Source organism: Gopherus evgoodei, chromosome 3 (genome assembly GCF_007399415.2).
Source record: "Gopherus evgoodei ecotype Sinaloan lineage chromosome 3, rGopEvg1_v1.p, whole genome shotgun sequence".
Lineage (NCBI taxonomy): Eukaryota > Metazoa > Chordata > Testudines > Testudinidae > Gopherus > Gopherus evgoodei.
In genome coordinates, this window is record NC_044324.1 from 205,421,506 (window position 1) to 205,445,349 (window position 23,844).

Sequence of the window (23,844 nt, forward strand, 5' to 3'; positions counted from 1 at the left end):
GGGTGGAGACGGAGCAGGGGAGAGCTGAGGCAGAGAGGGTGCCTCAGGGTGGAGGGGGGAGCTGCCACTGGGGGGCGCCTCGAGGCAGGGGCACGGGAGGGCGCAAGGTGGAAGTTTTGCCTAGGGCGCAAAACATCCTTGCACCAACCCTGACCCCAGAAGACAGTTTATACAGTGCACTGAATGGAGCATGGGTCTTGTAGAAAATATAGTATGAGATCATGTAATTAAAGACTGCATCATAATGCATACACACAAGGGGAACAAATTATGATTGCATGGCCAACCTTAAGTCTGGCATTTAATAACTTTTGAGTGCTTAACTTTGCAACCTTTATGTTCTTTAAAGATAGTGTTTTTATGTCTTTTTCTATTGTGAGTCAAAGGATTTTGTAACATTTCTTTCAGCCATTCCCTCTTTGGGTTTTGTTGCCCTGTTTCCTTTGCTGTATGGCTTTCTTTTCTTCTCTCAGAAAGAGTGTGAGAAGCCTCTTTGTTGCCTGCAAATGACTTGAAAAATCTGATTGGAAGCCAATCAGGGCAGAGGGATTATAGCAGCCAATCAGAGGAGAGTGGTTTGCATTTTTACAATACAGTTACTGAGACATAACAGCACAGCAGTCATGGACCACAATCGGAATGCAAAGAATTGAATAATGGGGAAGAGAAGAGAACAACTGCACCTCAGTAACTGCATATATCACACTCCTGTTTCTGATTGGCTAGGATAACTTCATTTCAGCATAATAAATCATCACACATAGCATAACACACAAGCTTATTGCTTAATTACAAACCCTTAGCTGTTTGTAAAATTGTGCTGTTTTCTCAGTGAAAGTTTAAAAATGTTTCCTCTTTAATCTCAGGCACGTGTGACAGCGAAAAATGGCACAACTGAGCTTCTGAGTTCAGATAGATGTATCTCCTAGTGTTCCTTCAGTACTCTAAGGACTTTTAGAAGTACTGGGAGGCTGTTTTTTTATTGTCAACTATTACAGAACTATTTTGGCAGAGTCCAAAGCAAATTGCCATCTTGAGCGCATCATCTTGTGATGGGTTGGATCACAGAAGCCCCCTTGGGAGCTGCCACCTGATGTGCCAAGACTACCTCTACCCATGCTTTCCCTGCCAGCTCAGGACCCCAGCATCCTGTCTTGCTGAGCCAGACTCTCCCGTCTGCTCCAGCAAAGACCCAGGGTCTGAATTACTTGCACCAAAGCTGCAGGTTTACCTGAAAGCAGCTCACAGAAGTGTTCCTGTCTTTAGCACTCAGACACCCAACTCCCAGTGGGATCCAAGCCTCAAATAAATCTGTTTTACCCTGTATAAAGCTTATACATTGTTCGTCCTCTATAACACTGATAGAGAGATATGCACAGCTGTTTGCTCCCCTAGTATTAATGCATACTCTGGGTTAATTAATAAGTAAAAAGTGATTTTATTAAATACAGAAAGTAGGATTTAAGTGGTTCCAAGTAGTAACAGACAGAACAAAGTAAGTCACCAAGCAAAATAAAATAAAATGCGCAAATCTATGTCTAATGAAACTGAATACAGATAATCTCACCCTCAGAGATGCTTCAGTAAGTTTTTTCCTCAGACTGGACACCTTCGAGGCCTGGGCACAAGTCTTTCCCCTGGTACAGCTCTTGTTCCAGCTCAGGTGGTAGCTAGGAGATTCTTCATGATAGCTCCTCTCCTCTTTGTTTTCTTTCACCCCTTTATATATCTTTTGCATAAGGCAGGAATCCTTCATCCCTCTCTGGTTCCCACCCTCTCCTTCTCAATGGAATGACACCAGGTTAAAGATGGATTCCAGTTCAGGTGACATGATCACATGTCACTGTAAGATCCCAAGCCTTCATTCCTCCCAGACTGACTCACATGAAAGCTTGCTTGCAAACAGAGCCCCAGTCCATTGTCCTGGTTGATGGGAGCCATTAAAATTCCACACCACCACTAATAGCCCACACTTTGCATAATTACAATAGGCCCTCAGAGTTATATTTCATATTTCTCGTCCCAGATACAAGAGTGGTACAATTATACAAATAGGATGATCACACTCAGTAGATTATAGGCTTTGTAATGATATCATACAAGAGGCCTTTTGCATGAAGCATATTCCAGTTACATTATATTCACTTATTACCATATTTTTATAAAACCATATAGACTGTACAACATCACACATCTCACCTGTATCAACAACTTTTAACATTTCTTTAATACGCAGCTAGGTGTACCTCCAGTTCTGCCATAATGTGAAATGTTGTTGCTTTAGAAGGTGATTTCACCTTCTAAATTAACCTTGCTCACTCCATGCTGAGCACTGTATGGTGTATGGCAAGTAATATGGTATGGTATAGTATGCCAGACACCATACAATGCTCAAGGAGGAGTGAACAAGGTTAATTTAATTTATTACTTCCTTGCTACAAACTATGACAACATGATGTTTATGTGCTGTGCACATGAGTCTCTCGAGCACAGTAGAGAGGAGAGGCTGTGAGGAAACTGGTGCAGTTTCCTGATTCTCAGATGTCCAGCGCTGATGTAACTTAAAGCCACAGGGACGCAATTTTAACAAGGTCCCATGGCCTTGTTCCACCTACACCCCCTCCCGATTCACCGTCTCTCTCCTCTATGAGTAGGGAGCGTTTCCAGTGTAGGAAGTGGCCATGGCATCTCTGACAGCTCTCTAATGGATGAGATGCCTCCTAAACAGAGGGGATTCTCCAAGGTTAGCATCCAGTCACGTTAGATTCCCTTTGTGCTGTGGTGCATAATCCCAGGCCAACACTCAACCAGCTAAATTGAGCTAAAGGGTGTTACGCCGCATCCATATGAAGAAAGATTTTGAGTTTATGTTAGATTTAAGTTAACCTATGTTAAATGAAGCACAACCTAAACTGGACCACTTTATCTTAGCCAAGACAAAACCTAAGAGGAGAAGTAGAAGAACTAATGCAAAACTAATAATGCCTGTATATGGGGCAGAAATAAAAATATAGCATACGGGAACTAACACAAGACCAGTTTAATGACTGGAAAGAACCTCATTATAGAAACAACCATCCAAATTAAATAGTAGATTCCTACTGGCTGAAATAAATTCATGGTAGTTAAAGACTCTGTAGTCTGCTTGTTAGTAATTTTTTCCAAAATAACAACCTTTGAGAATCTGGCCCTTAGTCTCTGTGGTTTATAGTTCACCGTCTGAAAAATATAGTAATAGCACTTCCCTGCCTCACAGGGATGCTGTGATGATAAACACATTTAGCACTGTGAAGTGCTCAGAGACTACAGAATTGGGGGAGGGACTGTTACCTTAGATAGAAAGCAGTGCTTTGAGAGGACAATGGTTTAATGGCAAAACATTACCAGAGAATGAGAATCGCACTACATTTAACATGATCATATTCTTCATTTTCAACTATCTGCTTAAATTCAATTCTTTGAGTAATCCTCCCACCTTGTGTTCCTCCCAAACAATCTTCACACTTTCTTTCACCTGAACTACTGGTCAATATCTTCTGTCTTACTCTATGTTTGGAGAGTGCAGCGTAAACTTACAATATTATATAACTGAATGAATAATAATAAATTAGTCCAACTATGACTGGAGGAAAGAATCACATAATCCTCATGTCATATAAGAGCAGAAAGCAGAGGAAATCTGAGATCCAAAACAATATTCAATCATCTCACTTGGGATCCGAAGAAACCACATTAAATATTTGTGTTATAATATCTGAGGAAAGAGGTTGTGCAATCCAGACTGTATGGGAGACAGCCACATATGAAGGTGCTAGACCTCAAGACTGGTTATATTGGCAAATGGCATAGAATATCATGTAGATTTCTGCAAAAGAAAATAACATGATACAGAAGAATGCCAACAATAATGAAAATGGATAGGGGAGCAGCTGGCAAATATAGTGAAACAGAAATATATAGTAAAGGATCAAAATATGGGGATGAAAGGTTACTTACTGAAGAAAATAACTCAAAATCTAATAGAAAAGAAAACTTCTTGTGAATGCAAAGAGTAAGAAATAAAGTGAGGAACAGGCAACTTACGTGAAGTAACGGAAGTAGGTGACAGCTGTCTGCCTTAGGAAACTGACTGCAATGTTAAAATACCAAGTGATGATTATTTTTTCCAGCTGAACTTTAAAATATGGCTCTAATGCTCAGGGAAGCAAGGAAGCAACGGGGGATGCAGTGGACATAATGTACTGGACTTCGGCCAGGCCTTTGACACAGTCCCATATGACATTTTGATAAGTAAGCAGATGAAATGCAGGTTTGGCAGTACTACCAAGTGGATACATAATTGGTTAAACAACCGCAAACAAAGAGTAACTATTAACCGAATGATGCCAGCTTGGAAGGCGGTCTCAAAAGGAGTTCCCCAGGGATCTGTTCTGGTTCCAGTGTTGTTTAACATCTTTATTAATGACCTGGATGTAGGTATAGAGAGCATAGTGGTCAAATTTGCAGATGGGACAAAGCTGGGGGAGGGGGGTTGCAAATACTTTGAAGGATAGAGATAAAATTCAAAGGGATCTTGATAAATTGGAGAACGGGGCTATAGACGACAAAATGAAATTCAACAAAGACAAATGTAAGGTGCTAGACTTAGGGAAGAAAAACCAAATGCACAAATACAGAATGGGGGGGAACTGACTTGGCAGCAGCACTGCTGAGAATAATCTGGGAGCTGTGGTGGATCACAGCCTCAGCATGTGTCAGCAATGCAATGCTGTTCCAAAAAAAAGCAAATGCAATTTTTGGTTGCATTAACAGAGGCATAGCATGCATGTCATGGGAGGTGATAGTACCAGTCTACTTAGCATGGGTTAAGTCTCAGATAGAGTATTGTGTCCAATTTGGTCACCAATGTATAGAAAGGATGCAGAGAAACTGGAAGGATCCAAAGTTAAGTGACAAAGATGATAAAAGGGATGGAATGCAAGCTATATGAGTAAAGGCTGAAGGAACTGGGTATGTTTATATTAGAAAAGAGGAGATTAAGGAGGGATCGGATACCTGAAAGGCTGCCATTAAAAAGATGGAGAAAAGTTGTTCTCTTTTGTAGGACAGGAGGGCAGGACAAGAGGCAATGGGTTCAAATTACAGCACAGCAGATTTAGATTAAATCTCAGGAAAAACTTCCTAATTGTAAGAACAGTAGGACAATGGAAGAGAGCCTACTGAGGTCATGGAAGCTCCTTCAATGGAGGTTTTTGAAAGGAGACTGCATAGCCATCTGTCTTGGATGGTTTAGACACAACAAATCCTGCATCTTGACAAGGAGTTAGACTAGATGACCATCGTGGTCCCTTCTAACCCTATGGTTCTATGACCCAATGAAGAGAAAGCACAATAAATACCCAAACCCGTTTGTTAATTTTGCTAGGTGATCATGCCCAGCAGTGATGGGAGCATATATACACTATGCAGAAAGTTAGAGATATAGCAGATGGTTACCACTAATTGTTTAATCAATGTTGCCTTTTGCCTAATTAATGTTACTGCCTCAAATGCCAAAGGAAAGTTAAGGCTTGCAATCACAGTAGTGAAGGTTTCAAAGATACCGAGTGACAAGCCTGACTAATGTTGCTCCTTTAAATGCCGTGGTAAAGTTAATTACTTGCAAAGAGCAATAGTGAAACTATTAAAATAGGAGTGGGATCTAGTGATTATCATCGTTACTCTGACTCGCTTTCCCTGTTGACCACACATAGCAATTCGGAGCATACTTTTCACTAGCATAAAGAGTAGCTATAAATAATATGACAATTAATACACAGAGATCCTTCTCAAAATAACCTAGAGCGAAGGAAAAATCAGGACAGAGTGAAATGCTACATTACATTTGTCATAAACAGATAGTTAAGGGTTAATGTCTCTTTTACCTGTAAAGGGTTAAGAAGCTCAGTAAACCTGGCTGACACCTGACCAGAGAACCAATAGGAGGACAAGATACTTTCAAATCTTGGTGGAGGGAAGTCTTTGTTTGCACTCTTTGTGTTGTTGTTGTTCGCTCTTGGGACTAAGAGGGACCAGACGTCAATTCAGGCTCTCCAAATCTTTCTGAATCAGTCTCTCATGTTTCAAACTTGTAAGTAATTAGCCAGGCAAGGCGGGTTAGTCTTATTTTTGTTTTCTCAACTTGTAAATGTTCCTTTTTTGCTGAGAGGATTTTACCGCTGTTTACTGTAACTTTGAACATAAGGCTAGAGGGGGTTCCTCTGGGTTATATGAATCTGATTACTCCGTAAAATATTTTCCATCCTGATTTTACAGAGATGATTTTTACTTTTCTTTCTTTAATTTAAAGCTTTCTTTTTAAGAACCTGATTGATTTTTCCTTGTTTGAGATCCAAGGGGATTGGATCTGGACTCACCAGAGATTGGTGGGGGGAACGTAGGGGGATGGTTAATTTCTCCTTGTTTTAAGATCCAAGGGGTTTGGATCTGTGTTCACCAGGGAATTGGTGAAGTCCCTCAAGGCAACCCAGGGAGGGGAAAGTTTTGGGGGGACAGAAAGTGCTCCAGACACTGAAATTCTAGATGGTGGCAGTGTACCAGATCTAAGCTAGTAATTAAGCTTAGAAGTGTCCATGCGGGTCCCCAAATTTGTACCCTAAAGTTCAGAGTGGGGAAGGAACCTTAACAACATTGCATTAAATCTGAAACACAGAGTACCATAAAAATGTAAGACCAAACATTCCCCAGGAGGACACCCCACAAGCATATTACCTTTCAGAGGGATTGTGGCATGCTGAGAACTGTGTTGGAACCTCAAGCTATCATTAGAAGAGTAGGGGCAGGGGCCTCTGCATTGAAGTGTCTGGGAGCAGCGGTCAGTCTGCAGCCAGTCCCCCTATAGTACAGCGGGGTGAGTTGTGCCTCTCTGGTTTCGGAAGTAGTCTGCTTTGTCTCTCTTGAGTTTTGGTTCTTGTGTCTTATTGTTCTGAATTCTATGAAATGCAATAGTGTTGCGATGCAGCATTTAGGTTTTTCTCTCACTTGTCTGGATGCATGCTGGGAACATATCAGGGATCACTGTGAGCATCTAGTCTGACCTCTTGTATAACTACAAACCATAGAACTTAACATAGTAACTTCATATTAGTTATACTTGCCTGAATCCAGAAGACTTTCGACACCCATTCACTAATCTGCATCAGACTCTGCCTGCATGATCCCAGCCAAACGCTCAAGCATCTTGCCTCTCCTATTTATTGAGGTTTATCATCTCTTATTTATGATTTCTGTCCATGAATCAGCTTCTGTGGCATGACCGCCCACACTAGGTTTTGTGTTAAAGCTGGATGAGGAAAAAGGTCTCTGACACAAATACCCTGGAGAAGAAATACATAACTCCTGACCAACACCTACAAAATCTCCACCAAGCATTCTCAAAACTACAATACCCGCATGAGGAAATAAGGAAACAGATCAACAGAGCCAGATGTGTACCCAGAAGCCTCTTATTGCAACACAAACCCAAGAGAGAAACCAACAGGACTCCACTGGCCATCTCATACAGTCCCCAGCTAAAACCCCTCCAACACATCATCAGGGATCTACAACCCATCCTGGACAACGATCCCACACTTTCACAGGCCTTGGGTGGCAGGCCAGTCCTCGCCCACAGGCAACCTGCCAACCTGAAACATATTCTCACCAGGAACTGTACACCGCACCATAGTAACTCTAGCTCAGGAACCAATCTATGCAACAAACCTTGATGCCAACTCTGCCCACATATCTACACCAGCGACACCATCACAGGACCTAACCAGATCAGCCATACCATCACCGGTTCATTCACCTGCACATCCACCAATGTAATATATGCCATCATATGCAAGCAATGCCCCTCTGCTATGTACATTGGCCAAACTGGACAGTTGCTATGGAAAAGGATAAACGGACACAAATCAGATATTAGGAATGGCAATATACAGAAACCTGTAGGAGAACACTTCAACCTCCCTGGCCACACTATAGCAGACCTTAAGGTGGCCATCCTGCAGCAAAAAAACTTCAGGACCAGACTTCAAAGAGAAACTGCTGAGCTTCAGTTCATCTGCAAATTTGACACCATCAGCTCAGGATTAAACAAAGACTGTGAATGGCTTGCCAACTACAAAACCAGTTTCTCCTCCCTTGGTTTTCACACCTCAACTGCTAGAACAGGGTCTCATCCTCACTGATTGAACTAGCCTCATTATCTCTAGCTTGCCTGCATATATATACCTGCCCCTGGATATTTCCACTACATGCATCTGACGAAGTGGATATTCACCCACGAAAGCTCATGCTCCAAAACGTCTGTTAGTCTATAAGGTGCCACAGGATTCTTTGCTGCTTTTACAGATCCAGACTAACACGGCTACCCCTCTGATACATAACTCCTGCTGGCAACACATTCAGATATTTCAATTAATACTGATAAGAAGACACATGAGTAATACTTCCCCAGTTCATTCATTCAAAGGGTGACTCGTGGATAGCTCGGGGAGGGAGGTGAGGTTTGTAAAAACTACATTGTTTTCCTTCTTTGGTAGAGGGCACAAATCCAGGACAGATCACTAGTGATCATAAAATTGTTGCCATCTTACAGCTGGTCAGAGGCCTGAGTGGAATGAGCTGGGCAGAAGCCCACATTATAAAAGCCACCATCACAAATGGCCCTTTGCTGGAAGTGCCAGCATAAAGGGCAAGAATTAAATCATAGAATCATAGAAGGTTAGAGTTGGAAGAGACCTCAGGAGGTCATCTAGTCCAGCGTTTTTCAAAGTGCGGGTCGCGACCCAATACTGTCAGGCACTGGATTGCTCTGGTCAGCACCGCTGACAGGGACATTAAAAGTCCCATCGGTGGTGCTGCCCAGCTACCTGTTCCAACACTGCGCTGCACCCCAGAAGCTGCTTCATTTGATAGACAGCAATGTGAGAGTTATTGTGAACTCTGAGAGACGAGTGGATTTGCCCCAGAAGGGTTTGTGTAACCATTTACATCTCTTTTCATAGAATCATAGAAGACTAAAGTTGGAAGAGACCTCAGGAGGTCAACTAGTCCAACCCCCTACTCAAAACAGGGCCAACACCAACTAAATCATCCCAGCCAAGGCTTTGTCAAGCTAGGCCTTGAAAAACTCTAAGGATGGAGATTCCACCACCTCCCTAGATAACCAATCCCAGTGATTCATCAGTGAAATAGTGTTTCCTAATATCCAATTTAAACCTCCCACACTGCAACTTGAGACCATTGCTCCTTGTTCTGTCATCTGGTACCACTGAGAACAGTCTAAATACATCATGTGCCCCAGTCCCCTAACATTTCTGTTGCCCGCTGCTGGGCTCTCTCCAATTTGTTCACATCCTTTCTGTAGTGGGGCGACCAAAACTGGACACAATACTCCAGATGTGGCCTCATCAGTACCGAATAGAGGGGAATAATCACTTCCCTCGATCTGCTGGTAATGCTCCTATTAATGCAGCCCAATATGCTGTTAGCCTTCTTAGCAACAAGGGCACACTGTTGACCCATAATCAACTTCTCATCCACTGTAATCCTCAGGTCTTTTTCTGCAGAACTGCAGCTTAGCCACCCAGTCCCCAGCCTGTAGCAGTGCGTGGGATTCTTTGGTCCTAAGTGCAAGACTCTGCACTTGTCCTTGTTGAAACTCATCAGATTTCTTTTGGCTCAATCTTCCAATATGTTTAGGTCACTCTGGACCCTATCCTTACTCTCCAGCATATCTATCTCTCCTCCCATCTTTATGTCATCTGCGAACTTGCTGAGGGTGCAATACATCCCATCATCCAGATCATTAATGAAGGTGTTGAACAAAATCAGCCCCAGGACTGACCCCTAGGACACTCCACTTGATACCGGTTGCCAACTGGACATCGAGCCGTTGATCACTACCCATTGAGCCCAGTGATCTAGCCAGCTTTCTATCCACTTTATAATCCATTCATCCAATTCATACTTCTTTAACTTGCTGGCAAGAATACTGTGGGAGACCATATCAAAAGCTTTGCTAAAGCCAAGATATATCACGTCCACCATTTTTTCCATATCCACAGAGCCAGTTATCTCATCATAGAAGGCAATCAGGTTGGTCAAGCATGACTTGCCCTTGGTGAATCCATGTTGACTGTTCCTAATCACCTTCCTCTCCTCCAAGTGCTTCAAAATGGATTCCTTGAGGACCTGCTCCATGATTTTTCCAGGGACTAAGGTGAGGATGACTGGTCTGTAGTTCCCTGGATTCTCCTTCTTCCCTTTTTAAAAGATGGGCACTATATTTGCCTTTTTCCAGTTGTCCAGGATCTCCCCATAGCCAAGAGTTTTCAAAGATAATGGCCAATGGTTCTATAATCACATCAGTCAACTCCCTCATCAGCCTTGGATGCATTAGATCTGGCTCCATGGACTTGTGCACATCCAGCTTTTCCAAATAGTCCTTACCCTGTTCTTTCACCATGGAGGGCTGCTCATCTCCTCCCCCTATTATGCTGCCCAGTGCAGCATTTTGGGAGCTGACTTTGTCTGTGACAACTAGGTTGCCTCCCTCATTCAGTAAGGGTCCCACACCTCCTCTGACCTTCTTGTTGCTAACATAACTGTAGAAACCCTTCTTGTTACCCTTCATATCCCTTGCTAGCTGCAACTCCAGTTGTGCTTTGGCCTTCCTGATATAAAAATAAGGCTTCTTTAAAACACAGCTCTCCTGGACTCCTTTGCCTCTCATATTAGCCTCCCAGGGGATCCTGCCCATCAGTTTCCTGAGGGAGTCAAAGTCTGCTTTTCTGAAGTCGGGGGTTCGTATTCTGCTGCTCTCCTTTCTTCTAGTCAGGATCCTGAACTCGAGTATTTTTAATGAACACTTTATTATCTATATCGGGGTAGGCAACCTATGGCACAGGTGCCGAAGGCGGCATGCGAGCTGATTTTCAGTGGCACTCACACTGCCTGGGTCCTGGCCACCGGTCCGGGGGGCTCTGCATTTTAATTTAATTTTAAATGAAGCTTCTTAAACATTTTAAAAGCCTTATTTACTTTACATACAACAATAGTTTGGTTATATATTATAGACTTATAGAAAGAGACCTTCTAAAAATGTTAAAATGTATTACTGGCACCTGAAACCTTAAATCAGAGTGAATAAATGAAGACTCGGCACACCACTTCTGAAAGGTTGCCGACCCCTTATCTATATAATTTTAATATAGACAGTAAACTTCAAAGGCAATCCAAGTTACATAGATTTGATTCACTCAGCACTATGTTAGCATCAATTCTAACCCAGGAAAGGAGTCCACACACTTACAGGCAGCATGTGCAAGACACTTGTAACACCTGCTCTGTTTGGAGGCCATTATCTTACTGATGCCACTTTGAATGTCAGGAACTAGTCAGGACGAGCTAAAGAACATGCTGATTTAGCCTATTCATCTTCCATGCCGCTTCAATATGCTATAGATTCCCCCAAAAAGCAACTTAAAGTTGCCTACCCTATGCAGAACTCCAGGGAGCGAGGTAGGGCCAACACCATTTCCCAAGACTGAGTCCCTGCTGAGCTGCAGTCTTGTAAGTGTAGCTGTATCACTAAGAATGGATCAGAACAAATTAGAGCCACCCAGAAACTTTCCAAACTTCCAATCCTCAACTCAGCAGCTTTCTGATATTTCTGAAGCAATTACAGTGTGCGTGTGTGTGCATGTGCACATATCTGTGTCTGAAGGTGGTATTCCCTATTACTATAATAGGAGTTCCCTATTATTATTGATTTGGGGCACCTCTGCTCTTCTCTTGGTCTCCAGAAGGCCAGAGAAAACCTGTCCACACAGAATTTTGGACCAAAATCTAACAATCTCAGCCTGTTCTTCTGAGATTTCCAACCAAATTTTGCCGTCTCAAGTGGGCTGAGTAAGCTTCAGACAAACATCCCACTTAGTTGGTTCTTAAATATGTAAGCAGGGTCTGAATGAGTTCTCTCCTGACATCTAGTGATGAACCAGGAGAAAAGGACTTCAAGAGCAGACCATACCTGAAGGGATACACCTACTCTGCCTAAGTGTTCAGCAGGTAGAGCGGCTTTTCCCAAGTAAGCAACTGTGGAAAATACACATTAGTATTGAATACAGGGATAACCATGTTGCTACCCTAATTGTATAAGTAAAGGCCAGCGGAACGGTACTTAGCATGCCCTGTTTGAGGGGGTCACTCTAAACTGAACATCGCTTGCTAAGCAAGGCGTGCAGATGCCAAATTCCAGGGAAAGTCAGAGTGGGTGGGGACAGGAGTTTGTACTTGGTGGTGGGGCCTCTGCTTAAAGAGTCCTAGACACCATTTGACCCCTGCACCGACCTTTCTGCTCTCTTCCTCTCCCCTCCTCTCTCTTCCAGTGTTTAAAGCTGAGTGGACTCAACTGAGAAAGTGATCATGAAAACTGAAATCAGTGTTGAGCAGATCTAGGGGCTAAGCCTCAGACCAGGTGTGGGGTCAGAGCTGCAGTGACAGACAGCAAAGAGGAAACAGCAGTGAGATTTCTCATGACCCAGTGAAATCACTAGGAGCTGGGATAAGTGATGGGACCTCTGGCCGTGGCATTGTGCAGCGAGCAGCAGAGCTGAGCAGTGGCGAAGTGACAGCAAGCGGCCAGCAGTGATGGAGATAGCAGCAGCAGAGAGCCAGTTGCAGAGATGGTTACAGCAGTAGAGACATTGCTTGACACCTGCTCGCCTTTTCCAGGGATGGGAGGTGACTACATCTCTGAATGCTGGGTCTTCGCTGACCAAGGACAGCCAGCTGTGGATGGGGTGGAATGGAGGGAAAGGTGAGTGGCGTGTTACAGGGACATTTGTTCACTGGACTTTCACATCGTAAGGTGGGAAAGTGAGGCAGGTGACACTGTCCAGTGTACTGTGGGGTGGGTGTTTGCTTATGGTTGCATGCTTTTGAATCCTGGACGAGGTGCTTTCCCAAATTAATGCTGGGTTCCCTTTCTCTTTTAAGAAAAAGTTTTATTTTGTTATACCTAGACTTAGTCTTTGCAAGAGGGGAAGTATTGCCTCTTAAGAGGCACCCAGGGGTGGTTTTGATCTTTCCCAGATTACTGGGTGAGGCTTGAGCCAATTCTGTTTTATATGGTTAAAATGAACCCCTAGATAGTGAACCTGGCCCTTGTTGCTGCTGATGCCACCTGGCAGAAGGGTTACAAATGAACTACATCTGAACTGCTCCAGAATCCCTCTGCACTAACTGCTTTTCTATGTTTCGTGGTTAAATGGCCAGTGTAGGGGAGGATGGAGAGCACTGTTAGGTTGGCCTAGATGAGATTAAATCTCTGGCTGCTCTGAATGCTAATGCATTGTCCACCGAGAGCTGACCCTGGCTACCCAGCCAAGCGCTGAGTTGTGATTACACTAATCTGTCTGGATCTCCTGCTGACAGCAAGCAGAGCAGCATGACACCAGCGACCATTGATGCAAGCAGTTTAAGCACGAATGGAAGTAGAGACTTTCTTCTATATTGGGACACTAAGAGCTAGATCCTCAGCTGGTGTAAATCCACATAGTTCCATTGACTTGGTCCTAACTATATTGAGCAGCCCAGACTAAAGGCATCTTCAAAAATCTGAAACTTGAAACCAGTGCGTAAATGAAACACAAGGTTACACCCTAATCATACCATGGGCTAGATTGTGCCTTATAGCTTTGGCCTAGGAGAGGTGATTCTGGCATGGTCTCCTAGAGCATCCCAAGGTGTACAGGATGCATCATCACCAGGCTGCCCTGATCTACTCCACTGGCCACTGCAGAGGGTTTCAGGACCTGCTGCCAGTGAAGGATGTAGGGCTGATCAAATGTATGAAGACAATGTTTGAGCTGGTAATTGGGATAGTTACTGTATGGCTACAGTGGCTAATTGGGATGTTTACCATGTGCATATGTTGGACTAGCTGAATAGAAATGCTGCTGGGAAACAAGCAGGAAGACAATACAGTAGCTTCATAATCAATCTTCTGGTTAAAAAGGAAGGTCCTAAGGTGACACTGCCTGAGCAATTAGCTGGGAAGATGAGATTTCTAGGCTCCAGCCAAAGTTCCACAGCTGTTTTGCCAAGACTGGGGTCAGATCAAAAGAACCGTAGAGTTACAAACTCAGCCTCTACCCAACGGATGGGAGCAGCTGTCAGTGAGTTGTTCGCAGGGGAACAGACTGGCACTCGCGGACAGGGTTTGAAAAGTTGGGCCTTTCTAAGCTTCCAGGGGAGTGGTAAACCTTAGGTAAGATAGACATCCATGTAAACCTTGTATTGTTTTAAAAATCTCTTTATCTTACGTTATACTTTATTTTGGCTGTTAAGATTAAGATTGGTCTAAGAAAGCTGTCTAGTCACCTTGAGAATTAGTCTGCAATCGACAAAATGAAATTCTTTCAAGACCAGTGCAAAGTATTACACTTAGGAAGGAAAAAATCAAATGCACAACTACAGAATGGGGAATAGCTGGTAGTACTGCTGGAAAGGATCTGGGGGTTATAGTGGAACACAAATTGAAGGAGTGATCAATGTGCTGCAGTTGCTAAAAAGGCTAATATTCTGGGGTGTATTAACAGGAGTGTTGTATGTAAGGCACAGGATGTAACTGTCCCACTGTACTGGGCACTGATGAGGCCTTAGCTGCAGTATGTGTCAAGTTCTCAGCACCACCCTTTAGGAAAGATGTGGACAAATTGGAGAGAGTCCAGAGAAGAGCAACAAAAATGATTAAGGGGTTAGAAAACCTGACCTAAAAGGGAAAATTACAAAAATTGGGCATGTTTAGTCTTGAGAGAAGAAGACTGAGGGGAGACCTGCTATCAGACTTCAAATATGTTAAGGGCTGTGTGATACAGCATGGCCAGAGGGCAGCAGGAGAGGGTTAGAAGGGAGCCTTATTCCCTGTAAGGGGAAGAAAGTTTGCTATAGATTAACTGGAGCCCCTGAAGCCAATCATATGATAAAAAACCCCTGCTTCAATCAGACAGTGCGGGAGTTGGAGCAGAAAGGATTGGTACTGGAGCAGAGAAGACTGGTGTTGGAACAGAGAACAGTTTGAAGGGAAGCAGAGGAAAGTTTGGAGGAGTGCTGTAGTGGGCTAAGAAGTCCAAGACCCTAGGTAAGAGGCACCTGGCTTGTGCAGAGGGAGGACAAGAAGCCCCCCTACCCCCCCCGCCCAAGCTGAAGGGCAGGAGAGGGAAGTAGCCCAGGGGAAGGAACCGCCAGTTCAAGTGGTTCACCACTATCCTCAGGGCTCCTGGGCTGGGACCTGGAGTAGAGAGTGGGCCCAGGTCCCTCCCTCTCCACTCCCCTCCTCAAGGACACTAGAGGGGCAATTAATATTCCAATTCAGGGGCAAGACATGGTTCTCTGAACCCCCACCAAAGAAGAGAAAGCGTGAGACCCATCATAATAGTGCTGGCAATTTGCCGCAGGCTGTTATAAAAAGGACTGCAATCAACTGTTCTCCATGCCCACTGGAGGTTGGACAAGAAGTAATAGGCTTAATCTGCAACAAGGGATATTTTAAATTAGATGCTACTGTAACCCACACTCCTTCTGGGTGTAGTGGTTTGTCCTATCTAATGGCACTGAGACCACGTAGAGAGAGTTAAATGAATCTGCTTTATAGCTTTAGCTAACCGCCAGTTGGCTTTTAGCTCATGTGGTAGCAGCTCATACACCAAGCTCCAGAGATCTCTGGTTCAATCCTGCCTGCCAGCGACTGGGGGCTGTTGGTGTCACACTAGGTAAATCTTTCCACTTATACAAGTATTAAGTTCTAGAACAGGCTTCCAGGGGGGTTGTGAAATCCCCATCACTGGTGGATTTTTAAGAACAGATTGGACAAACAGCTGTCAGGAATGGTCTAAGTTTACTTGGTCCTGCCTCAACACAGGGGGCTGGACTTGATGACTTCTCAAGGTCAATTCCATCCCTACATTTCAATGATTCTGTAATTAACCATTGGTCACAAGCTCCTAAAGGGAAAAACTGCAGATATGTGATGGACCTGTGTAGCAATCATAATTAGTACACAAGGCATTGTAGTCCTGAACCCAGTCATAAAGTAGGAGAATCACATGATTCCAACTAAGAGAGTAGAAAGCATGAGGCCTTGGAGGACTCAGAGGTGCAGCTAGACCTGTAATAGTGAGATTCCTTTTGGGGGTAACTAACAGCCAGTGCTGATTATTAAATATTTATATTATGGTAGTGCCCAAAGACCCCAATCAGTCTTGCCACACTCCTGTGCTGGGTGCTGTACAAACATAGAAAGAGGCAATCCCTGCCCTGGAGGGTCCACTATCTGAAGAATGTGGCCCTACTGTGGGGAGAGAGCTGTTAAGGCTACGCTGTGCCCTACTCCCGCACAGGTGTACAAAATAGCCTCCCCCATTTGCACACCTATGCAGGGGCTGAGCACAACTGCAGTTGTTGGCACAAGAGGGGTGGGAGTCTAGTGCTCCTAAAGATTAGTTATCCAAGAGAATGGGGAGGAGGCAGGCATGACTCCATCCATCCACTTCTGCACGGGCCAGCACTGCTCTCCAGTCATGGAGGGGAATGCTAACTGCCCCCTCTTAAGGGGCAACACACTCATAGCCACACTCCGCCATTTTGCACAGCTCTGTGAAACAGTTTGAACCTACTCCCAACATAACCAACTCCCATCACTCTGATTGCCTCACTCTGCAGGATCAGCCAAGGGATTAGTGGAAAGGTTGGTGAGACTACTTTTTGGGACATACCTATTTTCTATGTAAAATAAGGCTGTTAAATTTAGGATAAGTGTGAGGTGAGAGGAATGGCCAGCAATAGTGTCAAGGCTGATTCCCCACTCTGGCGCTTTGAGTGCAGAAGGTGGGGGCCCGCAAGGACTCTAAAAATTAATACTGGCCACTCCAGGCTTGCATTAAACTCCCAAATTTACAGCTCCTCTCTGACATTGGATTGGTAGATGCTGCCACCACCCAAATGCAGAACCCCTTTGAGAGCCCAGGAAGGCACACTTGGGAATTCTTTCCTGTGAGGTACCTTCAAGCCCTTCAAGGTATGATACTAATGATTTTTCATGCTTGGCCCAAGCTTCTTACACCATAACTTTCTCATGTCCGAAAAGCAACAATGAGTCCCATGGCACCTTAAAGACTAACAGATGTATTGGAGCATAAGCTTTCTTCCGACAAAGTGGGTATTCACCCACGAAAGCTTTATGCTCCAACACATCCGTTAGTCTTTGCTACATGACTCTTTGCTGCTTTTTACAGATCCAGAATAACACGGCTACCCCTCCGATACTTTCTCATGTCTCTCTCTTCCAGAGAACAACCACACACAGACAAAAGGGGAGTCATTTTTTCAATTTTAAAAAGTTCCAGCCTTCCCATTGGCTCTTTTGGTCAGGTGTCCACTCACTTCCTTTTACCTATGCGTAGCAGTGAGACTTTTTAACTCTTTACAGATAGAGCAATTAGAGAACATCTACTAAAAGGGATTTTATAGCTACTGTCTGGCTGGGTGTCCATAAAAAGGAGCTACCCCCTGCCCCTTCATTTATCACAGACAGGAAAATACCTATCAAATCAAAAAGTAAGATGGTAGTTATGCCTGTACTTTTCTATGGCTTCAAGTGCTGAGCCCTGAGGAAGAGACAGGAGCAGATCTTGAATGCAATGGAAATGAAAATGTTAGGAAGGATGCTTGGAGTTACTAAGATGGACCATGCTTGAAAAGAACAAGTTAGGGGAAGTGTGAAGGTGGTACCAATTATAGAAAAGCTGAGTGACTCCAGGGTTAAGTGGCTTGAGCATGTGAAAAAAAGACTGGAAGAATATACAGGAAGCAGGGGGCTGGAAGACCCAAATCTAGATGGATGGACATCATACCAAAGGAGCTGATTAGCTGTGGAGTTTCCCAGGAACTGCTTCAAGACACACTGGAATAGAGAAGGATTTGACGAGCTAACCCCATATAGGTGGGACTATAGCTAGAAGAAGAAGTAGATTTTATATAGGAAGTGTAAAATCATAGAAAGTGGAAAGAAGAGGCCTCTCTAAGTCTCCCAGCCTTTTCTGAAGGAGTTGAGCCCAGCCGCTCATGCTGGCTGCAGAGTAAATTCATATCAGAGTTAGGATTAGAATGTAGGAGTACCTTTTTCAGAGGCCTGTTCTTAGTGGGGGAGGAATAGCTCAGTGGTTTGAGCATTGGCCTGTTAAACCCAGGATTATGAGTTCAGTCCTTGAGGAGGCCATCTGGGGCAAAATCAGTACTTTGTCCTGCTAGTGAAGGCAGGGAGCTGGACTTGATGACCTTTCAGGGTCCCTTCCAGCTCTATGAGATAGGTATATCTCCATATGTAAATATATTAGCCCTTCCTTCCTCAAACTATTGAACTTCCCTTCTGTATGGGAAGAGGTCACATTGGCTACTCAGCAGTAAAGCCTAGCCAGCTGGTACAAAGGCTGCAGAAGTGCTATGGCCGTCGATGACAGACTGTGTGCCCCTATCCTCTTACAGCTGCAAAATGATTTGGGATGAAATTCTGGCCTCACTGAAATCAAGGGCAAAACTCCTATTGACTTCAGTGGGATCAGGATCTCATCCCTGGTGTCTTCCTAAAAATCAAGTGAGTAGTATTCCTGATTTCTATAGACCTGAAAGGCCTGCCCATTAATGGCCTGAAGCAATGGCCATTAGAGATAATGCGAAGACTCCCAGTGATTTGAATCTTGTCTGAAAGTCACCAGTGCTGTGTTAGGATATGAATATATTGAAATGTCTAGAAAATCTTCACTGTAAATTAACAGCATCCAAAGCAAACGTCTGTGCAATCAAACTGTCAGCTACCTACAAACCTATTTGGTTCCTTTGTTTCATGAAAGAAGGATAACAAATTTAATAGAAGCAAAAGCTATTGTACACTTGTTTGTTGCTTTATGAACGCGAGATTTGTGGCAGCTATTTATCTAGCGAACTAATTGCTAATGATGACAAACCAAACCAAAAATCAATACAAATTAATTTAGCAGGAAGAATTCACCTTGCCTCACTTTCCTGTGTTGATAAATAACCAACCATTTGCAAGCTGAAGAGCCCTATTATATAATGAAACTACAAGGCAGTCAAGAACTACTTTCAATAAATTACACCAGGTTTGCTGCAAATGTAGTAAATGTAATTTCACCCTTTATTTCTCCCTGACAGTATAATATCATTTATTCACATTGAGAACTGGAGATCAGGAAGTGACACTATAATGTGCCTCTGACATTTCAACTCAACTTTCACTTCCTTCATTTTACCCAACATTCTTTGGGTGGAAACTGATTTATCACTCTGGCTTATTTTGATAAATTGGTTCTTTATTTCCAGTCATTTCATTTCATTTCTTTCTCACACATCTTTAAATGCTATAATTGCTTCCTAGACTCATAGACTCATAGGTCAGAAGGGACCAATCTGATCATCTAGTCTGACCTCCTGCACAAGGCAGGCCACAGAACCCCACCCATCCAATTTTATAACAACCCCTATCCCAGGATCGAGTTATTGAAATCTTCAAAATTGGTTTGAAGACCTCAAGCTGCAGAGAAACCACCAGCAAGCGACCCGTGCCCCACGCTGCAGGGGAAGGCGAAAAACCTCCAGGGCCCCTGCCAATCCGCCCTGGAGGAAAATTCCTTCCCGACCCCAAATATGGCGATCAGCTAAACCCTGAGCATGTGGGCAAGACTCACCAGCCAGCACCCAAGAAGGAATTCTCTGCAGTAACTCAGTTCCCATGCCATCCAACATCTCCCTGCAGATCATTGAGCAGACCTATCTGGTGGTAATCCAAGATCAATTGCCCAAATTAACAATCCTATCATAACATCCCCTCCATATACTTATCAAGCTTTGTCTTAAAGCCAGGAAAGTCTTTTGCCCCCACTACTTCCCTCGGAAGGCTGTTCCAGAACTTCACGCCCCTAATGGTTAGAAACCTTCGTCTAATTTCAAGTCTAAATAGACATCAATAGCCCATTCTTTTCTGTTTCCTACCAATACACAACTAAGAAGGCAATTACAATTTATATTTATATACTCAATTTTGATAATTTATGAGAGAAATTATTAGGCAATTTGCAGTTTTTTCTTAGCCACAAGAGACTGAAACACGGAGGTGTTGAAAATGAAACAACAAGAAAGCCCAGCGATTTAAAAGCATTTATTTTTTCTCTCCTATAGTCATCCGTTTCTGGTTCTCTTTGGATGATTGTTCACTCCTGTGACAGCATATTGCCACTGGCCTCATAGAACATTGCATATTAAATTATAGCTGTGGGTGCCACTCTAACCTGCCATTTTCCTATATAAATCAAAGGCACGCTACAATTCTCTGGCCATACAACCCTAAACAGCGTAGTAATTCCCAAACCTTCACAACGAGCCTCAGAGCAGGGTGAATTCCTGATCCCATTGAACTCATGGCAAAACTCGCATTGAATTTCGCATTGAAATTCATTCCACATGTAAAGTCAGCCCACAGGGAATGCTTTCATCTGATTTCATTTTACTCATATGGACAAGACACAAATATTGTTAATTTCCCTTCTACGATATCCATTTAATCATTGCTTTTTATTCTTCATAGGTTCTGTCTAAGGGTATGTCTACACTATGAAATTAGGTTGAATTTATAGAAGCTGATTTTTTAGAAATCGATTTTATGCAGTCGATTGTGTGTGTCCCCACTTAAGACAATTAAGTCGGTAGTGTGTGTCCACAGTACCGAGGCTAGCGTCGACTTCCAGAACATTGCACTGTGGGTACCTATCCCACAGTTCCCTCAGTCTCCGCTGCCCATTGGAATTCTGGGTTGAGCTCCCAATGCCTGATGAGGCAAAAACATTGTCAAGGATGGTTCTGGGTAAATGTCGTCAGTCCCTCCCCTCCGTGCAAGCAACGGCAATAAATAGTTTCTCACCTTTTTTCCTGGGTTACCCATGCAGACGACATACCATGGCAAGCATGGAGCCTGCTCAGCTCACCATCACCGTATATCTCCTGGGTGCTGCCAGATGTGGTACCGCATTGCTACACAGCAGCAGCTCATTGCCTTTTGGCAGCAGACGGTGCATTACGACTGGTAGCCATTGTCGTACTCCTGAGTGCTCTTTTAGCTGACCTCGGTGAGGTCGGTCGAGGGTGTCTGGGCAGATGTGTGCTCCTGGCTGGCCTTGGTGAGGTCAATTGGGGGCACCTGGACACAAATGGGAGACAACGATGGCCAGCAGTCAGACTGCACGGTCTTCTGGCGAACAGCCAGGAGATGACAATAGCTAGCAGTCGTACTGCACCGTCTGCTGACAGCCTAAGATGTATAAGAGAGATGGAGTGTATCAAAACAATAGAGACCAGATTTGTTTTGTATTCATTTGCTCCCCCCTCCTTCCCTCTGTTAATAGTGGGGGAAGGGATAGCTCAGTGGTTTGAGCACTGGCCTGCTAAACCCAGGGTTATAAGCTCAATCCTTGAGGGGGCCATTTTGTATGACAGCCACTGCAGTTATGAGCACTGTAAACACCACGTGCATTATCCTGCAGTATATGGAGAACCAGAATCTGCAAAAGCAAAGCCAGGCGAGGAGGCGATGGCAGCGTGGTGACGAGAACATGGACACAGACTTCTCTCGAAGTACGGGCCCTGGCAATGTGGATATCATGGTGTTAATGGGGCAGGTTCATGCCATGGAACACTGATTCTGGGCCCAGGAAACAAGCACAAACTGGTGGGACCGCATAGTGTTGCATGTCTGGGATGACTCCCAGTGGCTGCAAAACTTTCGTATGCATAAGAGCACTTTCATGGACTTGCCTTCCCCTGCCCTGAAGCACAAGAATACCAAGATGAGAGCAGCCCTCACAGTTGAGAAGTGAGTGGTGATAGCCCTGTGGAAGCTTGCAACACTAGACAGCTACCGGTCAGTCAGGCAACAGTTTGGAGTGGGCAAATCTACTATAGTGGCAGCTGTGATCCAAGTAGCCAACGCAATCAAAGAGCTGCTGATATCAAGGGTAGTGACTTTGGGAAATGTGCAGGTCATAGTGGATGGCTTTGCTGCAATGGGATTCCCTAACAGTGGTGGGGTGATAGACGGAACCCATATCCTTATCTTGGCACTGGAGCACCAAGCCAGTGAGTACATAAACCAAAAGGGGTACTTTTCAGTGGGACTGCAAGCACTGGTGGATCACAAGGGACATTTCACCAACATTAGCATGGGATGGCCAGGAAAGGTACATGACGCTCGCATCTTCAGGAACTCTGGTCTGTTTCAAAAGCTGCAGCAAGGGACTTTCTTCCCAGACCAGAAAATAACCATTGGGGATGTTGAAATGCCTACAGTTATCCTTGGGGACCCAGCCTACCCCTTAATGCCATTGCTCATGAAGCCATACACAGGCAGCCTGGACAGTAGTAAGGAGCTGTTCAGCTATAGGCTGAGCAAGTGCAGAATGGTGGAAGAATGCACGTTTGGACATTTAAAAGTGCGCTGGTGCAGTTTACTGCCATGCTTTGTTATGCAATGATTCCAGACTAGGTGCTACTGACCTGGCGTGGTAAAGTCTCCTACCATGGAGGATGAAATAAGTCTGCCCTCCCCAGAAACCTTTTGCAAAGGCTTTGGGAGTACATCCAGAAGAGCTTTATGGAGATGTTCCTGGAGGATTTCAGCTCCATCCCCAGACACGTTAACAGAATTGTCCAGTAGCTGTACTGACCGTGAATGCCAGAGCAAATTAATCATAAAACACGCTTATTTTTAAAGCATGTATAATATTTACAAAAGGTACACTCACCAGAGGTCTCTTCTCTGCCTGGTAGGTCCAGAAGGCAGCCTTGGGTGGATTTGGGGGGTACTGACTCCAAGTCCAGGGTGAGAAACAGTTCCTGGCTGTCCGGGAAAACAGTTTCTCCACTTCCTTGCTGTGAGCTCATCTTCTTTGTCCCCCAAACCCTCCTCCTTGTTGTGTGCTACTCCACTGACAGAGTCAAAGCACAGGGGTGGGGTAGTGGTGGCTGCACCACCTAGAATGGCATGCAGGTCATAATAGAAGCGGCATGTCTGGGGCTCTCACCTGGAGTGGCCATTTGCCTCTCTGTTTTTTTGATAGGTTTGCTTCAGCTCCTTAATTTTCATGGGGCACTGATGGGGGTCCCTGTTATAGCCTCTGTCCTTCATGCCCTTAGAGATTTTTTCAAATGTTTGGGCATTTCTTCTTTGGGGGCGGAGTTCTGATAGCACAGATTCATCTCCCTATACAGCGATCAGATCCCATGCCTCCTGTTCGGTCCATGCTGGAGCTCTTTTGCGATTCTGGGACTCCATCATGGTCACCTCTGCTGATGAGTTGTGCACTCACCTGCACCTTGCCACGCTGTCCAAAAAGGAAATGAGATTCAAAAGTTCACAGGCCTTTTCCTGTCTACCTGGCCAGTGCATCGGAGTTGAGAGCGCTATCCAGAGCAGTCACAATGGAGCACTCTGGGATAGCTCCTGGAGGCCAATACCATCAAATTGCGGTCACACTACCCCAAATTCAACTCGACAAGGTCAGTTTCAGCGCTAATCCCCCCAATGGGGGAGGAGCACTGAAATCGATTTTAGCGGCCCTTTAAGTCGAAAATAACAACTTTGTCATGTGGACAGGTGCAGGGTTAAATCGATCCAATGCTGCTAAATTCGACCTAAACTCATAGTGTAGACCAAGGCTAAGTCAA